General features: G+C 42.3%; 1 protein-coding gene across 3 annotated transcripts in view; it reads left to right on the top strand.

The window, feature by feature from the left end:
* The window catches only part of Xkr6 (XK related 6), a 258,596-nt gene that overhangs the window by 21,778 nt on the left and 212,689 nt on the right, over positions 1 to 24,129 (top strand). The gene's annotated exons all lie outside the window — the stretch shown is intronic.

The raw sequence follows: 24,129 nt of genomic DNA, 5'->3' as shown, positions 1-24,129 counted from the left end.
ACAATCATAGTGCTCTGACCTTGTCATGACTAATCAGAGGCCTTTGTTGGTTTTTCTTCATTCACAGAACACATTGAGACCCTTTTTGGTGACTTTTTTCTTTTTCTTTTTCTCCCTTTGAGAGAAAGTCTCACTATGTAGTTAGTCCAGGGTGGCCTGAAACAAGCTATGTAGCCCAAGCTGGCCTTGAATTCAGGCAGTCCTTCCTCAGCCTCCTGGTTGGTGAATGCTTGCAAGCTTTCACATTGAAAGTGTGAAGCCTTGTGATTCTAGAAGACTTTTCTAAGCCCACGTTTCATTACTTGATTGTGTTCTAGTCCTCACTGCATTCCTAATGTGTCAGCACCAGCACTGTACTTGAGTGACAGCTGCTCCTGCTGTTACTGTTGATCTTCTTCATGTGTTTGCAAAACCGTTTTTTTCACCCGGTTCTCAACCAGAGATGCCACCTTCCCCAGTATGTGGCAATGTCTAGAGATTTTTTGTGGTTGTCACAGCTGGTATGTGTGTGTGGGGGGGGGGAGAGTTGCTATTTTTTTATTTTTATTTTTTAAATTTTTTGTTAAATTTATTTGTTTGAGAGCGACAGATAGAGAAAGAGGCCGAGAGAGAGGGGGGGGGGGGGAATGAGACTGGGCACTCCAGGGCTTCCAGTCACTGCAAATGAACTCCAGACTCGTGCGCCCCCTTGTGCATCTGGCTAACGTGGGTCCTGAGGAATCAAGCCTTGAACCGGGGTCCTTAGGCTTCACAGGCAAGCGTTTAACCACTAAGCCATCTCTCCAGCCCTATTTTTTATTTTTATTTATTTGAGAGTGACAAAGAGGCAAAGAGAGGGGTCAGGGGGAGAGGGAGAGAATGGATGCACCAGGGCCTCTAGCCACTGCACACGAACTCCAGATGCATGTGCCACTTTGTGCATCTGGCTTGTGTGGGTCCTGGGGAATCGAGCCTCGAACCGGGGTCCTTAGGCTTCACAGGCAAGTGCTTAACTATTAAGCCATCTCTCCAGCCCCCGGGGATTGCTATTTGTATTTAGTTTGAAGAGGCCAAGGACCAATGATCCTGGAATACAAAGAATCTTCCACTCTATACAGGTTAGGAAACCTTGGGCTTGAGAGCATTATGTACTGATCTTTGTTCAAACTTTAGTCCTTTATGACCTCTGAACTGTTTTGCCTTTTGCACAAAGCTGAGGTTCAACTCACTTACTAGATGCTTCAGTTGTACTCGAAACTTGGTAACTTAGGAAAGTGCTATAAGATGCCCATGTGAGCAGTCATCATGGAACGTGGAATTGTAAATGAGCTTTTACAAGGTCTTTTGTTTGACAGTACACCTCCTCCTTAGGGGCCATAAATTGCCATGAGTATGTCAGGCTTTAAATACAAATTAAGATCTTTCTCACTTTTTTATTTAGGGGAAGGGGGTAAGGTTGCAATCCTTTGTTCTTGTCCTGGTTGTTCTGAGAGATGCATTGCAGCCCATGGCTGCTGTGGGCATGTGTTTTGGAAAGTTTAGCAATCAGGTTGAGGGAATGTGGTCTGGTAGGAGAAGGAACTGTATGCATGGGGCTAGAGGAGTTTGTATTATAGCCAGAGTGAAGTCAGGCAGACAGAGACCATCAGAAGCTACCATGGAGGGTTCTGAGGAGCATATACCATGTACATACTCAGTTTGTTTTTCCTTGGCTTAGAGAAGAAGGATGTTTGAATGGCCTTAGAATGTCATTTATATTGTCTGCTACCCACAAGGTGGAGATGGGACATTAGAAGAGGTGGAAATATCCTCTGATCATTCTTTCTCCCATCTTTGCTTCACTGGCTGTCACGGAATGAGATCATGAGAGAACTCAGGAACTTACTGGAGACTCAAGGTGAAGGCTGTAATTGGAAGCACGCGTAGGTCAGGGTGTCTGCCTTGGAGTCAGTGCAACCTCTGAGCGGATTACTAAGCGACCAGAGGAAGGCTCTCTGTTCTTTGGGAGTCATAGCCACTTTGTTCCTTGTGCCAAAGAAAGAACATAATGCCTAATTATAATAATCTTCTAATAATTACAATATTTTGCATTCATTTTCTTTTAAAAATCTATTTGAGTAACTACTAGCCTTCAGAAGATGTTGGAAAATAGTATTTAGGCAGCAGCTGGCAGCTACTAGTGCTGGAGTAGGAGTAGCGCTCCACTCAGAGAAGATCCCGTTAGTTGGACACGCACTGATTTCTTCCTGCTGCACAACTACGCTGTGGAGCAGCTGCTGTGGAAGGGACGCCTAGTCCACGCTTCAGCACTTGCTTTGAATGTGTGGGCTGTGCTGGAGTGGTGTCACCATCTGGAAGAGAGAGGAGTGAGTGCCTTACTCCTAGAGTGGTAGTGCTGCAGACTCTCTCCATGTGGTTCTGATGCAGTTGAGATCTCCTCTTCATCTTCCCTCATGAGTGGGATAAATGGACAGCTTTCAATCATCTTGTTCCTCCTGAGCCTTAACAAGCAAACTGCATGGAATGAGGGTTTGTAGAAGCGATGTACTGCTAGCTGTCAGTTATCCTCTTAATGTTTAAAGTGAATGGTTTTCATAGTATTGATTGAAACTAAGTTTTTTTGGGAAGTGAACCCAGAGCTTTGTGCACGCTAGGCAGGCATTCTGCCACTGAGCTACACACCCAGCTCAGCATTTTCTAACCAAAGAAAATACATGGTGGGCTGGAGAGATGGCTTAGCGGTTAAGCGCTTGCCTGTGAAGCCTAAGGACCCCGGTTTGAGGCTCGGTTCCCCAGGTCCCACGTTAGCCAGATGCACAAGGGGGCGCACACGTCTGGAGTTCGTTTGCAGAGGCTGGAAGCCCTGGCGCGCCCATTCTCTCTCTCTCCCTCTATCTGTCTTTCTCTGTATGTCTGTCGCTCTCAAATAAATAAATAAAAATTTAAAAAAAAAAAAAAAAAGAAAATACATGGTATGTTCAACAAACCAAACAAAAATACTAACATGTATAAGAAAGAAAGTCCTCCTTTACCCTGAATCACATGAGGACAACAGCCATTAGCAGTAAGGGTTTGTGACCGTCTCTTCTTCCCATCGGATAACTAGATACCCGAGTAATTTTGAGCAGGGTTATTATTATGTGTGTAATAGTGTCAGACAATTCATTCTCTGAAGGCAACAGTGATGTGGTGGTTTGATGCAGGTGTCCCCCATAATAGTCTGAATGCTAGGTCCCCAGTTGATGGCAGTTTGGGAATTAACACCTCCTGGAGGCAGTGTATTTTGGGGGGCGGGCTTATGGGTATTATAGCCAGCTTCCTCTTGCCAGCATTTGGCATACTGTACTGCTGTCGTCCATCTGATGATGACCAGGAGGTGATGTTCACCCTCTGCTTGTGTCATCGTTTTCTCTGCCATCATGGAGCTTCCCCTTGAGTCTGTAAGCCAAAATAAACTTTTTTTTTTTCCCCACAAGCCACTCTTGGTCGGGTGTTTTCTGCCAGCAGTGTGAACTTGACCACAACAAATGGCCTTCAGGAGCTGGTGGAAGTGGCTGACAAGAAAGTTCTGCTTCAGGGGGTCAGCTCTTCAGAGGGATTCGTAGTCCCAGTGTAATTGTAGATGTGAAGTGTGAAGTGTTTAGTGCATATATTACTTACTGATCCATCCTCATTGCGGCCCAAGGGCATGTGTTGTCTTATAGACATGGAAGCGGACACAGAAGTTAGCACCGTGCCACAGTTATGCACCTGGATCATTTTCTTCACAGCACATCATCTCCTGGTGGCACAGCTCTGTTCTTGATGGATTTTTCAGTCATGGCTTTTGCTCCCCACATCATGTGAAGGGAAACTACGGATGAGCTAATGACTTAAGTAGCAGTTAAGAGAGTTTAGATAGCTAATTAAATATGTAACCCAAAACAGCTATACTGTTTGGGGGACTGCTTGGAGATTCAATCCTTTGGGATTGGCTTTGTTACAGGGAACGTTCCCCAAAAGTTGTGTGTAGGATGGTCATCCTGGCACCTTTGAAAGGGGTGGGGGTAAGCTTGCATTCTGTCCTTGGCTCTGCTGAGTGTGCAGGCATCTGGAGACTGTGTAAAGGGATAAAAGAGCCTCATGCTTTAAAACTGATTTACGTGAATGTTCTGGTTCAAAAGAGAAAAAGAAAACAAACAATAACAGCCCCAAGCATGTATTTTGCATTACCATTCCTGGCATCAGGAGACCAAACCCACTTTACTGGGAGGTGGGCCAGAACCACTCTGATGGACTGACTTCTGTGAGATGCTCTTGTTGAGAAAGGGCACTTATGTGGATCCAAAACATGGGAAAACCAAGATGCCAAGGCGATGTATGTGCCATGTAGAATAATGGCACTTGGAGAATTCATCCTTACTCCCATCCTCTCTCCCTTTTGCTCTGTTTTTCTGTCTTCTGTGTACTTTCTCTTTTCCTCTGCTTCTGTCATGAGGTGAGGTAGAAAGAAATTTCTTGACACATGCCAGTGCAATGCTCTTTTCTCATATTGCAGAACTATAAGCCAAATAAATTTCCGTTATTTATAAACTACCCAGTCTCAGGCATCCTTTCACAGCAACAGGAAATAGAGTAAGGTTGCCAATGCCTTTCAGAGTTTGAGGCCCTTGGATGCAAGAATATGTAGTATAGCCAGAGCCTCAGAGGCCCCCAACACCTCAGCACTGAAGCAGACCAAAAATGAACCCAACATGGCTCAGGGAAATCTTGCGGAAGAGGGGGCGGAAAGAATGTCAGAGTTACATGTTGGGTCATGATTTTCAGAGACATTTATCATACTAATAACTGGGGGCTAACTCCACAATGCACGACCCATTTTCAATAATAAGGAGGGTCTAATGGGAGGGGGTAGATCACAGATGAGCCTAAATAATGGTACCAAACTGCCTGTATTTACTGAAAAGAAAACTAATAAATTAAATTAAAAAAAATAAATAAATAAAAGTAAAAAAAAAAAAGAATATGTAGTATAGTGTCTTTCTGATGTCTCTGGGCTACTTTTGTCCTCAGTGAAGCATTTTGCTTCTCTGTTGGGAGACACTGTTAACTTTCAGGAGTATAGTGTAAGAGTTAACAGAGAATTAACATATACTCATTCCCAAGACCGAGTTGTAGGAAAATATTTGAAAAAGTTGCCAACACATTTTAGTTTGTTCTAATTGACTCTAGGATACTGTTACTCAAGGGTGCTTTCTGTCTTCTCAGTCATCCCTCCTTGACACCTCACGTTACTTGTTTAGAAATAACCCAGAAACCTATGTGATTAATGTTCCCCCTAAAACCGTAGAAAGCAATGAAGCTGCACCTCCCTTGAAGTAGTTGCAGACAGCACTGTTGACATGCTGCTGCAGAAGATTTTCTTGTATTCAAGGCTTCTTTTTACCCTCTAGGAACTTCAAGTAAGAACCTCAGTGCTTACACATCATCCATGTTGAGCTTTCCATTAGTGAGGTGAAGTAGGAGGTGGCAGGGGAAGTTACCCTTGCCATGGCTTGGGGTAGCAGAGCATCAGGGCTTTGTTTCCCAAGCAAGTGGGGATGTTGCTATAGAAGACTGGCTCGGGCATCAAAGGCTGAGCTGCTTTCAACTGTCACGTCTGGCAAGTGGATACTGAGAAACTATTAGATGGTTAAAGAACAGTAGAGTTAGAAGTTCATAGATGGAAAAGATTGGAGTGGTAATAAGAACCAAAGACCCTAACAGTTTCAACATGCATGCTTGTATATATTATTTACGTGTGTAGTTATGCTTTGCATGTCTGTTATATTTTGGCCATGTGTCATTCATTGTTCTAGTTTTGCAGCGCTCGGGTATGAACTGAGGCTCGGTGCCTGCTTCGTAGGCACCTACCCTTCTACTAACCTGCACCCCAGCCTGCCGTGTCTCTTAGAATTTTTGCGCATGGATGCAAGCTCCACCACGCCTTTTAAAGCAGGGCCTCCCTCTTCCTAGAAAGGAGTTGCCTTTTCTGGAGGATTAAGATTTGTAGAAGGATTAAACCTGATCCCCTACATAGAAAATTGGTCACCAGGGGCTTGTCAGCCCACCCCCATTCGGAACCTAGAAAAGAACCCTGTCTGGGTCTCTAGGTGGGCTTTTTCCATTTCCAGAAACCCCCTCCTGTTGTATAGGAGCTTTGCTTTCCTTTTCTTAAGTCCTATCCAAATCTAATAAAATCTCTAAATTTATATTTAAAAAACACAAATGAACAGATACTCAAAACGAGTCCGAGACCCTCTTTAATTTTTACTGCAGTTTGTTTCTTCCCTTTTTCCTCTTTTATGTCTCCAGTTCCCCCTTATAGCAATCCATAGGTGAGAAGACTTACACTAGTTTAAGTGTAGGGAAGTTACACGGGGAGGAAAGGGCTAATGACAGCTTGGAGTCAGTGCTGGGAAAAGAGCCTGAACTCCAGGGGTGGGGAAGAGGAGAGGAAGTCTAGCAAGTGTGCCGAGTAATTGACCTCATTCCTAGCATGGCTGCTATGGCACTCAGTTGTAGAGTTTGATATTGTAAAGGATCAGAGAACTGTGGGCTCTGCTTGAGGCACTTTCAAACCTCACTAGTCTACCAGAATTGAAGCTGAAGCCCGTGGGATGATTTGACTTTCTGGCCCTGAACAGGCAGACTCAGTAGGGAAGCAGGTAGAGGAAGCAGTGCTGGCCTGTCCACGGTAGCCTTCACCATTGTAGACGGGGCTTGCAGGTGGGACACCAACACACTTAGTTCCACGTCAGCGCTCTGAAGCCTGTGAGTGTAACTTACCAGGATAGCAGGGCTTCAGGGATGGTTGTCTTTTTGATGTCTCTTTATACTTTTGTTCTGCCTGAGTTTTGCAGTGAGGGCGGGGGCATGGACCACAGAGAAAATTTAGAACAAAATGTGGCCTTGGCTAAGCTGCTGAACCCTCTCTATTTCAGCCGTGGCTGTTACCTGAGGTAACAATAGTCTCCGCCCCACAGGTAAAAATAAATGAGCTGACTGTAGGTAGTGCCTAGCACAAAGGAGGCCCTGTGTAAAGGTTAGAAGGAAGCAGAGGAATGATCTAGCATGCAAACAGACAAGGGGTGGATTCTCTTTCATCCAAGTGCAATTAGCAAATTCAGTACATTTTGCCAGTGTTTGCTTTTAGTATTTTTTCCTTACTTTTTTTTTAATTGTAAGGTTTAATTCTATTTTGTGGATATTTGTCTCCAGCAGATGCAGGGAGATAATGTAATCAAGGGACATAGGTTTGGATAGAATTTTCTGAGCAGTTAAGCCTAGGTCAGGACCTAGGAAATAACACTGGTGACCAAAGACACCATCTGATGGGTCAGTCGTGTTCTCCTTGCCCGGTCATCACTACACTTAAACACACTGGAAATACATGTGGTATGTTATCCTAGGCAATGTGAGCTATGCAGCGCTTAGAGTCTACACAAAAGCTTGTCAAGTTTGAAAGAATGGTGAGGGTTAGGAGTGGCTGCAAAGGGAGTGCATTCATGTTTTCCAGTAGTAATCATGTTAGTTTTAAATGGTCACTTCTTTTGTGTAATTATAGCTAGCAAAAATTTCTGGATTTTCTGTTTTCATATGTAGGGTGAACAAACTGGTAAAATGGCCTACTGACTCTTAAAAGCAAAACTCTTTTCTTTATATGACATTTTCAGAAGCTCATGGTCCAAAAATACTAGTTGATAAGTGATGGGCGTATCAATGTCTGTGAGGTCATTAGAACTGGGTTGAGCGATGGTGTATGTTGTCCCTCTTGAGGATTGTTATTAGTTATCAAATTATGAAATGCATCAGTCAGTTGGTCCATTGACAGGTCAGAGCCCTCATGATCCCGTCACTTCCCCAAAGCTCTTCAGCTGTTAACTAACCCTTTAATTAAGACACAAGATTTTTGGGGGGTTCTTCAAGCACACCAAGACCATACCAGTAGGAGCACTACTGAAATATCTTGCCTCATCACACAGTACTTTTTGTGGCTTCAAGTGTCAACAGGATTACCAACCTTACAACTTGGAGGTGCAGTGACACCCTGGGTTACGTTTTGTAGTAACGTTTTACATTTTTCCGAAAATCAGACTGCTTTTTATAACCAGCCAAGCAAAATAGCAAGTTTCTGTTGTTACATAGAAGAATGATCTGTATTTTTTTCTTTTTTAACTTCCAGATCATAATTTTCAAATTCCAGTTTGGCTGAAATGAAATTTGGATAAAGTCACCTAGTTCCTGATTATTATTACTACTACTACAAAAAAAAATAATCTTCTGTATTTGACCAGAACCACTGTACCCTAGCAACTCTTCGATCACTATTTGGAAGATTAAAGTCACAAAGCACAAGTGAGGGTCTGGTGCCACATGTAGCCTTCTGCACTAAGAGGAGGAGGAGAATTTGGGGTGTTCCCTGTGGAAGATGACTCTTCTCTAATTTACCAGAGCCTCCCTTCCACTTCTATTTCCCCAAAACTAGCTTTACAACCTTCCCAAATGGTACTCTTGGTTTCTCAAGGGATGAGTGTTTCACCTGGAATGTATAATGTGTGCATGTATTACCAAGGATTGAACCCAGAATCTTGCATATGCTAGGCAAGCACTCTACTAGCAAGCTGTATCCACAGCCTACCGGTTCCTAGGTAAACCTGCCTTTCCTGGCATTTCCAAGCATGTGCACTCCTATTTCTATCCAGCCCTCAGGTCTTTGAGGACAGTTAAGGTGGCACCCTATGAGCTCTTTTTTCTGTCTTCATATTTCATTGTCTATCTTTATATGCCGGCTCCAATGTTTCACTCTTTCTGTACTTTGGATCCTTTGCATTTAATGAATACCCAGCATTGAACAGAGTAACCTTTAAAAAAAATCAATTAGAATGTTTTTAGCAGCAAAACCAGAAAAACCTCGATTCATCTGACTTAAGCAGTCAGGAATTTACTTTTTTTCAATTTTGAAATGTGCATTTCTTCATAGCTGAACATTCCTAAAATTAAGACATATGGTACCATTTCATTATGTGAACGACATGTCAACTAGGTTGGCAGTATTTTTTCCCCTTGATGATGCATAAAATAATGATGCATCTTATTATTGGTGGAGTCTTACGTTTGATGGAGTGAGATATTATCCTAGATCTCAGGAGTTCCTCTACATAGAGTGGATTCATGATATTTTGCTGGCCTGATTACAAGAGGACTCAGCATGGTAGATGTGCATGTGTTTTGCCCTTGGGTGAAGAGATGGCTGCAGCAGTTCTAAGCACAAATCACCAGCCAACACATGTGAAGTTTAAAGAGAGAAATTTCCTTCTTGGTGTTTATTTTAGAAGTCACCTTCCTTAGTTTGTGACTTCTGAAGCTAGCTACGAATGAGCTGTGGATTATCATTACTAACTTGGAAAGCTTGTTAAAAAGCATGGTGTGTGGGCCACATCCCAGTGTTTCTGATACAGTCATGTTGGGTTGGAGATGGAAAGTGTGCTTCCCTCCCTTTCCTGAGTGACGCTGATGACGCTCAGGCCATGACAATGTTCCTCACGTAGGAGCATGAGTGACTGAGAGTTAAGCAGAACCTGGGAATGATGGGGCAGGCTTCTAGGTTTCTGCTTCCTGTAGGTGTTGTAATGCACTCGGTGAAGTGTGGTTGTTAATAGTGGGTTGGCCAGAATGTTATCAGTTGAATGGCTTCCTTTAGTTATATACAGGAGGTTAAGTAGACTCAAGGCAAGAGTTTTTTTTTAACTGCTGATAACATGCTTTCTTGAGAAATGGGGTGACTGTTCTGTGAGAGCCAAGAGAATTGTGTAAACATGGTTACATAGAGTACATGTTTATAATAGCTCAGTTAAACTAAGCAAATCCATAACACCACTGGTATTCAATGATCATATTTCATAAATATCACTCAGCATTACCTATCTAGTAAAAGATATAGTTAGAGCCAGGTGTGGTGACAACTCTAGCACTTGGGAGGCTGATGCAGTGATGCAGGAGGATTACAAGGTCAAGGCCAACCTGAGCCACAGTGGCAAGACTCTTGTTTCAAAACAAAACAAGTGGAAAGCATAGTTGTGTTGAGAAATCTGGAATCCATGCTTCTGGTCATGCATCCCACTGTCTGTCTGCAGACAGGTCCAGCTTGACAGCTTCACTTTGTACTTTGGCTTGTACACATAGGTTGTGGGAAACCTAAAGGAATTCGAGGCCAAGCATAGGTCCTAAAGGTTTATTGAAAGCTGGGCTCCCTGTTTCTGGCCTCAGCCTTGCTCCATGCTTTCAGCCGTAGGTCCTGAGTTTCAGGTGTGTCCTGTCACTTGGAGTCCTGTGCATGCTGATCCCTTTGTCTGGTATGCATCTTCCCCAGCTCCCAGCCTGTGCACCTCCAGCTCAGTTGGTTGGAATCTCAAGTGGCGGGTGCGCCGCTCTGCCTCCGGCATACCCTGATCTCTCCTGTCATGGTCTAACAGTTGACCCTGGCTTGTCAGCCTGCCTTTCCCCTTCTGGGTGCCTTGCCTAGTTGGGATGCTTAACAGGAGGGGCCTGGGTGGTTCAGAGTTGAGCAAAGACCAGTTTCATATTGGAATGTTGAAGAAATAAACACCACTGACTACTAAGTTATAATTAGTTATTTCTGTTATTACAGTGCATTCACTGACATTTACCTTTGTTTTATATTTAACCCCTTTGTAACATGTCTACTTTTACTGGAGATTTAACAATGGGTTTGATTACTAATAATTCTTTGAAGTTTGGAAACTGGGAATCGAGAGGTTTGGCACCTATACTAAAAAAAAAACCCTCATAAACCTTTTATTTTTGAATAATTCTATATTCCAGAAAAGTCATAAAGATAGTTCAGAGTTTCCATGTAATTCTCATGTACTTTCCCCTTGCTAGCAGCTTACATTACAATAATAACTTGGTAAGTTATTCAAATCAAGAAACTTCAGACTGGGGCTGGAGGATGGCTCAGTGGTTAAGATGTTTGTCTGCAAAGCCAAAGGACCCAGGTTCAATTCCCCAGGACCCATGTTAGCCAGTTGCACAAGGGGGCACACGTGTCTGGAGTTCGTTTGCAGTAGCTAGAGGCCCTGGTGTGCCCATTCTCTCTCTCTCCCTTTCTCTGTAAAACAAAATAAAAATTTTGTTTTTGAAAAGAAACTTCAGACTGTAATAGTTTGTTCTAGCACCAAAACAAGTTGCTACTGTGTAGTCACTTGGTAGAGTAGTGATGACAGTTTAATACACTGTCATGGGTGGTTAAGTAGCCAGTATTTTGGTAGCTTGGGAGGGCAGTAATTTTTAACCTTGGGGGTCCTACATGCCTATGAGAAACTGAAAATTTTGCTATAGAGTGTTTCTCTTAAAACATGAAAATTACAAGATTTAGCATATGAGATAGCGTCATAATTCAGGAATTCAGTCCAACTGAAGAGACAAGCAAGGAAGGAAATAGAACATGTGTGCTGCTTGCCCTTGGTAAGGTGATTTGGGGCCATGGTTAAGGGAATAATTATTTTTACTGTGGGTGAGAGGATAGGGAAAGCCACTGAGGGGATGGGTCACTGGAATTTGACCTTAAGCTAGAGGGATGGCTCAGTGGTTACAGGCACTTGCCTGCCTGCAAAGCCTGATAGCCTGTTTGATTCCCCAATACCCACATAAAGCCAGATGCACAAGGTGAAGCATGTGTCTGGAGTTGAAGTGCTGGAGGCCCTGGCATGCCCTCTCTTCTCCCTCCCCTGATTTTTTCTCTCTCAAACAAATATATAAAATATAAAAAAAGAATCAATCAGTCTAAAGGTCGTCAACATATAGTAAGTCAAAGGAACCAAATCAGCAAAGATCTGTGCAGAAGTACTGTGTTTTGTGACGGTTGAGATTCTGATCTCTGCAGTTTTAGAAGATAAATTGGGAGGTGAGCTACATGTAATATCAGAAAGGTAGGAGAAGGTATACAGTGAATGAGAATTGGATGGGTTTCTCAATTTTTAACTTTGGGAGTGTTTAAATGACTTAGTTTAATGCTTTGTACATAAATGATTTCATAGTTTTATGACTAAACAGTTGTTTGCTGACAAAAGTTGTATAGGCAGCAAAGAATGCTGGCTACATTGTGAGGAACTTTGGACAGGAAGGGTCTTGGAGAGGGAGAGAGCTGGAAGTGATTATGGGGATCCAGAGGTTTGTTTCAGAAGCGAGAGTGGTGGGGTTCTGTTGAATAGGAGCAGGGCAGAGCAGTATAGAAAGGAGCTTGGTGAGAATCAGGCTTCTGAGAAGGCAGAAGGCTTAGCCATGTTAGCACAGGATAGATGCCTCATGGCATCAGCAGAGTGTGATCTGTCAAGAAACAATTTAAGGGAGGAAGAGTTAGGCTATAATTCAAGAAGGAATGTAGTCCATCAAGGCAAGAGCAGGAGGCAGCTGGTCATACTGAGACCAGTCAGGGGGCAGAAAGCAGAAGGGAAGGGGGCAGGCCTGTGAGACTTCAAGATCTGTCCCTAGTGACCTACTTCCTCCAGCAAAGTCCCAATCTAAAAGTTACACAACTTTTCCAAACAGTGCCACTAATTGGGGACTATATGTCCAAACACATGAGCTCACGTGGGAACAGTTCACATTCAAACAATAGTGTTTAGAATAATCAGGCATAAAAAATCTGTGGCCTCGCTTTTATTTTGCTAATAATACATTACCTGCACTTACTGAATTCCTGCTGATAAAGGCCTTTGCTAGATTCTGATGATGGAAGCCTCAGAGTCCATGGCTTTGATTAACTTATTGGAGGTGATTAAGGATATAGGACAAATACAGAAAAGGATAGCATGTTTGTCATGTGAAGAGTGCTGCAGCTTGTTATCCTGCTTGGGCTTGGAGCTTTGGTCAGAGCAGTTAATCTTGGTGCTTTGTAGGGGTGCTGGGAAATGATGCTAAGGTCTGGATGGCTTACCTTTTCCAAATAGTTTATTTGTTATCGTGAATTTAGCTGTTTCTGCACTTAGTGCATCTGCACTTACATTCTTTGCCTCTTAATAATTTTAAGTATGCCATGAAGACCTCTCATTTTTATGGTGACCTCTTTTCTTTTAATTGAGACTACAATGCTAATTGTCACTTTCTTATCTGGTAGATACTGTTGATAAAGGAATTGAACCTTTTTGAGGCAAATGATTCCTAATTTAAAATTTAACATGTTTGAATATAAGTTTGACTTAATGCTTCATGAAAGGAGGTTTTTGGTCATGGTTGCAAAGCCCCCTTTGAGTGTGTAAATCGTTTACTTTAGAAATTAATTTAAAATGAAACTCCATTAGGCAGCTGCTACTTTTGCATTTCTAGTCTTTCTACATCCTTAGTGAAGGCATGGGCTCATTACTTAATACTCAGCCATATACTGAAGTTGTGTGTGTGTGTGTGGATTTGTATAAGTACATGTTCATGTGTGAGAGTATAAATGTGTGTTCCATGGCACATGGATGGAGGTTAGAGGACAACTTCGAGGATTGGCTTCATCTTCCATCTTGTTTTTGAGGCAGGGCTCACCACTCTGAGTGACAGGCTGCCTGACCCATGCACTTCTCTGCGTACTTCTGTTCCTGCCTCGTCTTTGTAGGCACATTGGGATTACGTGCGCTAGGGCTCAGCGTTGGCCTTTATGCCTGGTTTCAGGGATCTAGACTTATGTATTTGTGCTTGCATTGCACATTCTTTATCCACTCAGCTAGCTTTTCAGATCCACTGAATTTTTGTCGTTGAAAAACTGTAGTGTTATGAATAATTCACTTTGGGGAAACGTTTTCCTTTTATGATGGTTTTTTGCAAAGAAATACTACTTAACTTACGCAATTTGTACTAATCATAGACTTTGGCACCTTTACAATCAGTACTTTTTATGTGTTTGGGACTCACTGAACAAATCTGTGCCAAAGCACTGTCGGATAGCAGCAAGAAAGATAGGAGTCCCTCACTTAAGCACCCAGGTTAGTGTCGAAAAAGTGGTGGGCAGGAGTGGTTAGTGCTCAGACAGGAGGTCGCGGCAGTGGCTTGCTTTCAGGGTAAGGTGAGGGCTGAAGCTTGAGGGCTGAGGAGGTGAGAAGGGTAGGGAGGCACGCAAGAGATGGAGCGCACTAACACGGGTATGAACTAGCCCTACTTCAAGACCCGGTGTGGCTCAGCCCTAACTAGGGTACTTCTGCTACAGAATGATACACAGGAAGACCAAGGCCAGAGCAAACCCAGCTCTGTCTGTATGCATGGCCTCCCCTCTCCCTGTTAGGGTCTTGCTGTAGCCCAAGTTGACCTGGAATTTACTGTGTAGCCTCAAGTGTCCTTGAACTCACAGCGATTCTTCTACCTCTGCCTCCCAAGTGCTGGGAATAAAGGTGTGTGCCACTAAGCCCAGCTGTTTTCTGTTTCTTTAAAAAAAATATTTATTTAAGAGAGAGAGAGAGAGAATGGGCATGCCATGGCCTTCTAGCCACTGCAAACAAACTCCAGACGTATGCACCACTTTGTGCATCTAGCTTTACGTGGGTACTAGGGAATCGAACCTATGTCCTTAGGCTTTGCAGGCTAGTGTTTTAACTGCTAAGCCATCTCTTCAGCCCTGCATGGACTTTTGAAGGGCTGTGTTGAGTGTGTGTATACATTTCTTTGTGTGTGTGGGTGTACATGTGCAGGTGTGTGCATGTGGAGACCCGAGGCCAGTGTTGGGTGTCTTCTTCAGCCATTTTCCACCTTAGTATTTGAGACAGTGTCTCTCACTGAAGTGATTTGTCTAGACTAGCTGGCCAGAAAGCCCCAGGGATCCTTCTGTCCTTGTTTCCTCAGCACTGGCTTATGCTGCTGCACCCGACTTACTGTTTGGGTACTGGGGATCTGAACTCAGGTCCTCATAATTGTTCAGCAAGCACTGTACTGACTGAGCTGTGTCTCCAGCCCCTGCTTCAAGTTTTTTTTTTTCTTATTTATTTATTTATTTGAGAGTGACAGACAGACAGAGAGAGACAGGCAGATAGAAATAGAGAATGGGCACGCCAGGGCCTCCAGCCACTGCAAACGAACTCCAGATGCGTGCGCCCCCTTGTGCATCTGGCTAACGTGGGTCCTGGGGAGTCGAGCCTTGAACCGGGGTCCGTAGGTTTCACAGGCAAGCACTTAACCACTAAGCCATCTCTCCAGCCCCCTGATTCAAGTTTTAGTTGGAATGGTTCTCAAATAGTAAGGGTGGAATCAGGGAAACCAGCAGGATGACTCTGCTGTAGTCCAGAGGAAAGATTGGTATTGCCCTGTGATAGTTGAGAGAGGTAATAATGAATAAATAAATTCAAACCTGCAAATATTTTGAAGGAAAGGATTTGTAGGATGTGTTGAAGGGTAGATATGTATGAAAGAGGAATCCAAGGGGTCTCTTAAGGCTTTTGACATGTGCTGTCGGAAGGATGCGGAGATCGTGCAAAGCTAGTGATCCATCCTGACAGCGAAGTGGCTCCTTCATCTCACAGTGGAGGGGAAGCTATGAGACTCAGTCCTGTGCTGGTACTTGAGTACATCTCGTTACCAGAGTGTTCCTCATGTGTCAGGTGTTTGTAAATAACCTTATGGACTTTATCAGTTCCATGTTGGCTCTGAATGAATAAAAAGTGAACTGTGGCGTTAGAGAGATGGTTTAGTGGTTAAGACACTTGCCTAAGTCAGAGGACACAGGTTCAATTCTCTAGGAGCCATGTAAGCCAGATGTACAAGGTGGCACATGCATCTGAAGTTGGTTTGCAGTGGCTAGAGGCCCTGACATGCCCATTCTCTCTCTCTCTCTCTCTCTCTCTCTCTCTCATAAATAGAAATAAAATATTTTTATTTTATTTATTTATTGTGAGTTAAACTGTGATTCTTATGCCTCAGCCTACTAAGTACTGGGATTACAGGTTTGCACCACCACACCCGTCTGTGTTTGGATATTTAATTATTTCTAAATAGTAACTAATAGTTTCTGAATCTAAAGTTATTTGAGTTATGAAGCTGGTCAAATTTTCAGAAATTATTGCTTGGTATTTCTGAAGTATTTCATGTTTCTTTATTTCTGTCAGAGGCTCTCTATTGATCCAGTAAATTGGCTTATTTGGTTCAATTGAGTATAACTGCCTAAGGGAACTGTGAATATTGAACTCAATTGTTCACATTGGCAATTAGTTATTATTCTCTGGGTAGTGGATAATAAATAATCTAACTATAATTTAAAAATTAGTAAATCCTCCAAATAGCAACATTTTGCATTGCTCTGTTGATTCCATGATCACAGCCAGGAGAATGCCAGCTTTTTACACGTCCGTCTATCTCATGACATATCCTGTCATCGCTGACAAATCTGTTTGCTCGTGTTTGGGCTATTTTCAAGCCCCAGTGACCTAGTAATTTTGCTGAATTATGGGCAGTGAGAACAGCTTGCTTAGGTGAAGAATCATTGGGAATTGTGACTAGATGGTCACATGTGTTATTATAGTAGTTGAAAGGAATAGCTGGAAAAGACATTCTGCTAGAGAGCGGTGATCAGTCTCTGGCTTTGGGTTAGTAGCTTAATTCTATTTCCTTGCTATAGAGAAGCACAGCTAGGTGTTATCAAAGTTAAATAAAAAAAAAAAAAGGACTGAGAAGGATATTAGTTCAAAAAATACATGAAGAAGTTCAGAGGAAGTTCTTTATTTGCAAGATGTTTCATCCTGGTAAGGAAAAGTCATTTTGGAGTGCCAGGTGAATTTGCTTCTCTCCCTCTCCTCTTTGCCCATTCCATGATACATTTTATCTCTATACTCTAAATACAGAATCTGCTTAGTTTTAAACAGTGTGTTCAACCTTCAATAAAGTGGATAAACCATTAATGTACCTGGGTCTTGTTTAGAATGAGAGACTTAAGAACTTAGGATGTATCAAGGTGGACTGTTGTCCTACTCCCTGAAGTCCTCAGAGCTTTGCCGTAGGCAGTGCCCCACAGCTAATAGCATCAGTTTATTCCAGTACTTTATTCTACTGGTGGGAATTTTTTTTTTTTCAGGACATAGGAGAGTTCTGTATAATTGGCAAAAGCTTATGTATGTCCTTAATGTAAATAGTGGGGGAAGTGGGGGGGGGGGTGTTTGCTAGGCTTGGTGGTGTAGAACTGTAATTTGAGCACTCAGGAAGCTGAGATGGGGTGATTCTGAGTTCAAGGGCAGCCTGGGCTACATAGAGAAGTGCTATCTCGATACACTGATGGCTGATGGCCCCATGGTAGAGCACTTGCCTAGCATTCATAAGGCCTTGGTGGAGGAAGACCATTTTGTTTTCATTGTAGTTTGTTAATAAGCTTGCTTGCCAGTGTTTCATTTTTTCCTGTAATCTTGACCTTTGATGAGTTGCATCCATCCTTAGGTACAAAGTATCCTTCCCAGCAAGGCCACTTTGTAGCTAAAATTGTGATATTAATGGAAACCTAATCATCATTTCCCTGTCTGATGGGAACTATTGGGAACTGTACAAGCTGACTTGTAATAGTACTATTTATTTATTTTGTTTGTTTGTCTGTTTTTCAAGGTAGGGTCTCACTGTAGCCCAGGCTGACCTGGAATTCACTATGTTGTCTCAGGGTGTCCTCGAACTCATGGTGATCATTCTACCTTTGCCTCCCAAGGGCTGGGATTAAAGGCGTGTGCCACCACATCCGCCTTTGTAATGTTATTTTTAAATTGAGGGAAAATATGAAGCACAGGGGGTGTGAATGAATGCATTGAAAAAAACTTGAAATAAAATACTTGCACAGAGATTACAAAATAGATCCCAGGTCAGAATATTTTGAAATGATGAGAGTGTCTGGTGAGAATTCACTTCCCGACTGTGCCATTGCACCTGTCATTAGTGCTTCATGCTATAGCCTGAGCTTTCAGGGAGTTGTTACATGGGTAGGATTTTATTAGATACTTCTCTGACTAATCATGTGCCAGGTTAAAGTCTTGACACTGAGCTGACTGACTCAATAGTAAGAAATTATAGTAAATTATGTTCAAGTTCCTTGCTTCTATACAGTTACCTGCAATCTTGCAAAATATCTTTCCACAGTAAATGTAAATATTTTGAAATGTAGTGACTTTTTATATATACATATACCTGTCAAAATGTAGCAGTGTGATTATATTTTTATTAGTATATCCCAACTTGGGTTAAATTTTAATAACCATCATTTAAAATTGAGAAATAATGGGAACAGTCTTAAGCTTGCTTACTTTTACTAGTGGAAATTCTTAGCTTTTGAATACTTTGGGAATGAAATATTTTTCCAAGTATCCAGTGAACATCATTGAGGAAGGAAAAAGAGGAACTGGAAGGATATTCTATAGAGAGGTTAGGGACTGGGCACATTTTAAGGGACACTCACAGTTGTATCTCATGTGGACAGATTAATGTGGCCTCTTTTTTGCATGAGAGAAATTCAAACATTGTATTTTTTAAAAAAATATTTCTTTGCATGTGTATGCAAGTGCACCAGGGCCTCTTGCCACTGCAAATAATCATGAGACACCATTCCAGGGCACCCACCTGGGAAGGAACAAACCTTGGTGGAAGATGACAGACAAAACGGAGGAGAACCAAGGTCTATCAATAAGCAGTTAGCTGACTGCTCACCATGAGATGTGTCACCTTTGCCGCATCTGCCATGGCCCAGGAGAAATTGCAGGGGGATGGCAGCATGAGGACTGCTCTTCCTGTCAGCCTGACAGCTGCCCAGATTAATGGTGACAAACATGGTGATCAGTCAGAACCTCTCAAAACAGAAATCCAGAGGCCATAGAGAACTCAACACTCAATTGGACTGCCAACAGGTCGGCCATGGCTTAGGGAACATTGCAGAGGGGGCAGAGTGGCTACAGTGAGACCCTGTCTCAAAAAAAGGAGTGGGACATGTTATTTTGCAAATTGATATTTTAGCATTTGGCATGTCTTTCTGTATCAGTATATGCAGCTCTGATTATACTTAATGGTTGTATAGAAGTACATTGAATTATCCTTGTACTTTATCACAATTTGTTAAAAAAATTTTAATGAGACTCCTTAGCTAATTTTTTCATAAATACAAAAAAAAGTGAATGTAAAGTTTCTTTGAATAGATTTGACTTTTACACTTATGATAGTATTTAGTAGGTTTATTGGGTTCTAGTATACAAAGTTAAAAACACTGTCCAAAATAATTACTACCATTTCTCTCAAGGAAACACAGTTAGACTTAATCTGATGTCCAAAACATGTATGTTAATTTGACATCCTGAGGGTCTTTTAATAAAAGTTTTATACTCCTGAGTTAGGTTTTTTTGATAAATATTCATGTCTTTGCCATAGTTCTAATTTTTCTGTTTATTTTTATTTATTTATTTAAGAGCAACAAACAGAGAAAGAGAGAGAGAAAGAGGCAGACAGAGAGAGAATGGGCACACCAGGGCTTCCATCCACTGCAAACGAACTCCAGATGCGTGCGCCCCCTTGTGCGTCTGGCTAATGTGGGTTCTGGGGAATCGAGCCTTGAACCGGGGTCCTTAGGCTTCACAGGCAAGCGCTTAACTGCTAAGCCATCTCTCCAGCCCAGTTCTAATTATTTTATGAGCCCTTTACATATTAGGGAGGAAATGTTTAGTTGATGTCACCAGGCAGCTGGCTGTGGGATTCGTGCACTACCTAGGTAGAAATGGTGGGCTGGGAGGGAGCGCCTCAAGTACAGACTTTTGGCAGTGTTGGTGTTCTTCAGGATCTGAGCAGTACAGCAAGCTTAAATTTTAATAACAGCAGTGGGGCATCCTCCGGTGGGACAGATCTTTTATACAGTCCCCAAGTGGCAGAACCCTTTGCTCTACAAGTGTCACAGCTCATGTAGGCCTAGGAAGCTCTTGGTAGCAGCTGGCATTGCAGCTTTCAGGCTGGTCCTAGGTCTGGATAGGGATTCCTCAGCCCTGCACAGTGGAATGGACGCCCTTGGCCCCTAAGGGTTTTGACAGTTCTCCGGAACACGAGCCTGCAGTTTCTCTTTTCTGGCTCTTTATGGCCTGTATCCATTTTTAGCCTCAGCTCTGTCCTCTCTACTTCTCCTGGCCCCCTTGCTCCTACCCTGATCCTGCTCTGGAACTGCTCATCCGCCTCTTCTTCAGCTGGCAAGCAGCCTTGCTTTGCCTTGCCACTTTGAAAGCTCTTCCTGCCCTACTCAGCCACCACTGCCACTCTGCTGCCTGTGACTTCGCCCTGCTCTGCTTCTTTCTTTGTGGTACCAGTTCAGCCTGTAGTACGAGGCCAGAAAAGAGCACTCGAGATAAGCCTCCTACTACTGAGCATGAATGCTGGAACTAACACCAGGGGAGACAGCACCACTAACCTGCCAAGTGAGCCTGCACAGCCTGCTCATAAAACTGCAGAAGTGTTTGGTCCAACCATAGCACACCCACACCTGAATGGGGGTTTTGGTTGGCACCGCCACAGTCACAGCCTTGTCTCTAGGACACTCCTGAGAGCTGCTAGGCCACTTAATGAGTGGCTTCCTCTGGGCTAGGTAACAGTGGTTGCAGGGCCATCCGAAGGTTAGAGGCTAGTGGTAGCAAAGCATCTGACACTGACTGTTCGAAGTAGTCCTGGGGTGCCTTTTGTTTTTGAAATCACACTGCCACTGATCAAGTGACAATAAATGTCTTAAATTTCTACTAGATACATACACACTATTACTCAGCTCTAAGATTAACTAAGGAAGAAAAATACCAGACCAATGACAAAGAGGGAGGAAAGCTGCCTACATCCCTGGAGCACAGGCAAGTGTGGAGCACAGTTCAAGCACTATAAATCTATTAAATGCTCCTGGACTTTCTTTCTATCAGCACTCCTTCTGAGATTATTTTCCCTACAAATACACAAAGATGGGCAGGGAGCAATTTGACTTCCTAATTGGTAGCTGCTGGATTCTCCCCTGGGCAGAAGAAACCTCAATCAAAGAACCAGCCAGATTACCCTCAACCAAGCACCAGCTGTTTGGATGGATGCCTTGAGAAAGGCACCCCAGGACGACTTCGAACAGTCAGTGTCAGATGCTTTGCTACCACTAGCCTCTAACCTTCGGATGGCCCTGCAACCATTGTTACCTAGCCCAGAGGAAGCCACTCATTAAGTGGCCTAGCAGCTCGCAGGAGTGTCCTAGAGACAAGGCTGTGACTGTGACGGTGCCAACCAAAACCCCCATTCAGGTGTGGGTGTGCTATGGTTGGACCAAACACTTCTGCAGTGTACTATGTTTCAAAGTTCTTACCCACTTCACAGGTGGACAAAAGAAACTTGCTCCTATTTTCTTCTAATATTTAGTTTCATTTTTTCACCAATCTGGAAGTCTTTTTGGTGTTTAAGATGTAAAATTTAGCATTTCATATCCGTAGGACCAGAGAATTAACTGCTCAGTGCCATGTATTTGATTTGAAATACCACATATATAACATCTATACCCAAGTGGCTCCATTTTATTTGCTTTTGTTTTTGAAATCTGCTTATTTAAAAAAATTTTTTTGGTTAGTTTTATTCATTTATTTATTTATTTGACAGCGACAGAGAGAGAAAGAGGCAGAGAGAGAGAGAGAGAGAGAGAGAGAGAGAGAGAGAGAGGGAGGGAGAGAGAGAGACAGAGAGGAGAATGAACTCTCCAGGGCCTCCAGCCACTGCAAACAAACTCCAGACACGCGCACCCCTTTGTGCATCTGGCTAGCGTGGGTCTTTGGGAGTCGAGCCTCCAACTGGGGTCCTTAGGCTTCATAGGCAAGCACTTAACCATTAAGCTATCTCTCTAGCCCCAAGTCTGCTTATTTTTATACCAATACTCTGCCATTAACATGTTTAAAATTTAAATTTCATATCAAAGTAGAAAACACATGCAGAAAAGTAGAACATTCATGTATGAATACCTATCTTTACTTTTGTGAACCACAGGAAACCTTGTGAATCCTCTATCCTGTCCAGCTCCAAAGCTTGTGAATCCTCTACCCCATCCACTCACAGGGCAGACAGCAATCCTGACTTTTAACACCATAGACGTATTTCACCTGTAAGTTTATGTGAATGCAGTTAGAGCAAGTCATACAGGCAAGTTTTGATGTATTGACTTCCTTAGGTCTTTGTTGCCATAGCATTTAGCTACATTGTGTGTAGGCTGTTTTTTGTGGATGTGTTCAGTTGTGAATATTGCTGACCAGTTCTAGTACCAAGGGGCATTCTACATCAAATTGTGCTGTTGTGTCCATAATTGCAAGTTGTTTGAAGGACATATGAACATACTTCCCTTGGGCATGGTTCCATGTAAAGTTACTATGCTATGGTTTCATTTTGCTAAATCTTTCATCTTCTTTGCTTTATGTTTGATTTAGCTTTTGTCACATTACTTTCATTTCTTTCTGCATATTATTTTGTGATCTAAATCATTTTGAAGTTTACAAAATAAATATTTTGAAGTGGTGGAATTTGGTCATATTTGAACTATTTCTGTGAGAAAGAGGGAGGGGGGAGGGAGAGAGGGAGGGAATGAATGAGGAGTAGATGCTCCAGGGTCTCTAACCCACTGCAGACAAACTCTAAATGCATGTATCACCTTGTGCTTTTGGTTTGCTTGGGTTTTGGGTAATTGAACCTGAGTCCTTAGTCTTCGCAGGCAAGCACCTTAACCACTGAGTCATCTCTCCAGCCCCACATGTAAATTACATGGGTGTGAATTGGCCACTGTGCAATCATGAGCCTCTGATTCAGAGTTAGATTTGTTTTCCAATATATTTGAGGTGTTCTTTGTGGCCCATAGTTGAGTTGTATGGTTTCTTTACGCGGGTACATTCCTGACCAAGTGAATTCAACATTGTTTTATGCTTTTGAAAGTGTGAGTACCACCATGATATAAAGTATATTATTTAATGTACTGCTAGAATCTTCGTGCTGGGTATTGAGTCCTCATTAGTGTGACATACATAGATTGCATGCCTTTGCCTGTGTGTGCCTGTTGTGTGTGTGTGCATGCACGTGCACATGTTTGTATGTTTGGATTTTTCCTGAGTTTTTTCATTCTCTGCAAATAATGGGCACTTTTTCTTCTGTCTGCTGGCCAGAACATTTTAAGTGGCTTTAGAATGACCCCTTTTCCATGATGCTATTTGGATTGATTTGGGGGTGCGTTCTTGTGCCTTCTTAGTTTCTTTGGGCTTTGCTGCTTAGGGTAACTGTCAGCCTCCTCAGCTGTTTACAGATAGAGTGGGTTTGGCTGACTTGTCTTTGCAAATGTTTATGCTTTTGGATCTTATTTTCAGATTTATGATTATTGAGTTAAGAACATAATTTCTTGTTTTTACTTTTGCTGTGTTCTCATTTTCGGTTTATTGTATTTATGATTTGTCTCTTTAAATTTTGAATGATTATTGATTATATTATATTGAATTTTTATCAGGTAGTTATAAAATTATTAATTCTATCCTTTGTGTGTTTCAGTTAATACCATTATTAATTCCTCTTTTTGATTTCCTAGATTCATTTCATCATTTTTGTGGTTTCTTCACTTAGGTGCTTTTTCATTTATTTTCATTCTTACTAACACGGCTGTCTTAACCTTCTTATGTTACAGATAATAGGAGTTAATTTTCAGACTTTTACAGAGCACTTTAAAATCTGATAGAATAAGAGGGATGGTTGTTATTTGATATCATTCTCCACTTGCATTGCATGATGAGTAGGATGTATGAATATTTTTGTGATTTGTTAATATTTTTATTGGTTTAGTGTTTCTTCCATTTTTTTGGAGTGACTCTTGAGTAGAAGTATAATTTTTCTTTTATGCTGTAGTTGGATGTATGAGTGTGAACTTGTGTCCAAACTATTTTTCTTCAGTTATCTTTTTTGCTCACTTGGTCTCTTGAGTCCTAATAGATACATGATAATGCTGACTGACTTGCCAGTTTCCTCTTTTGTTATTATAGTTTTAATTGTATATATATGTACATATATTATTATTATTATTTTGGTTTTTCAATGTAGGGTCTCACTCTAGCCCAGGCTGACCTGGAATTCACTATTGTAATCTCAGGGTGGCCCCCTTCACAGTGATCCTCC

Source organism: Jaculus jaculus, chromosome 12, assembly GCF_020740685.1.
Source record: "Jaculus jaculus isolate mJacJac1 chromosome 12, mJacJac1.mat.Y.cur, whole genome shotgun sequence".
NCBI classification, from domain to species: domain Eukaryota; kingdom Metazoa; phylum Chordata; class Mammalia; order Rodentia; family Dipodidae; genus Jaculus; species Jaculus jaculus.
This window is presented reverse-complemented; position numbering and strand designations above follow the sequence as displayed.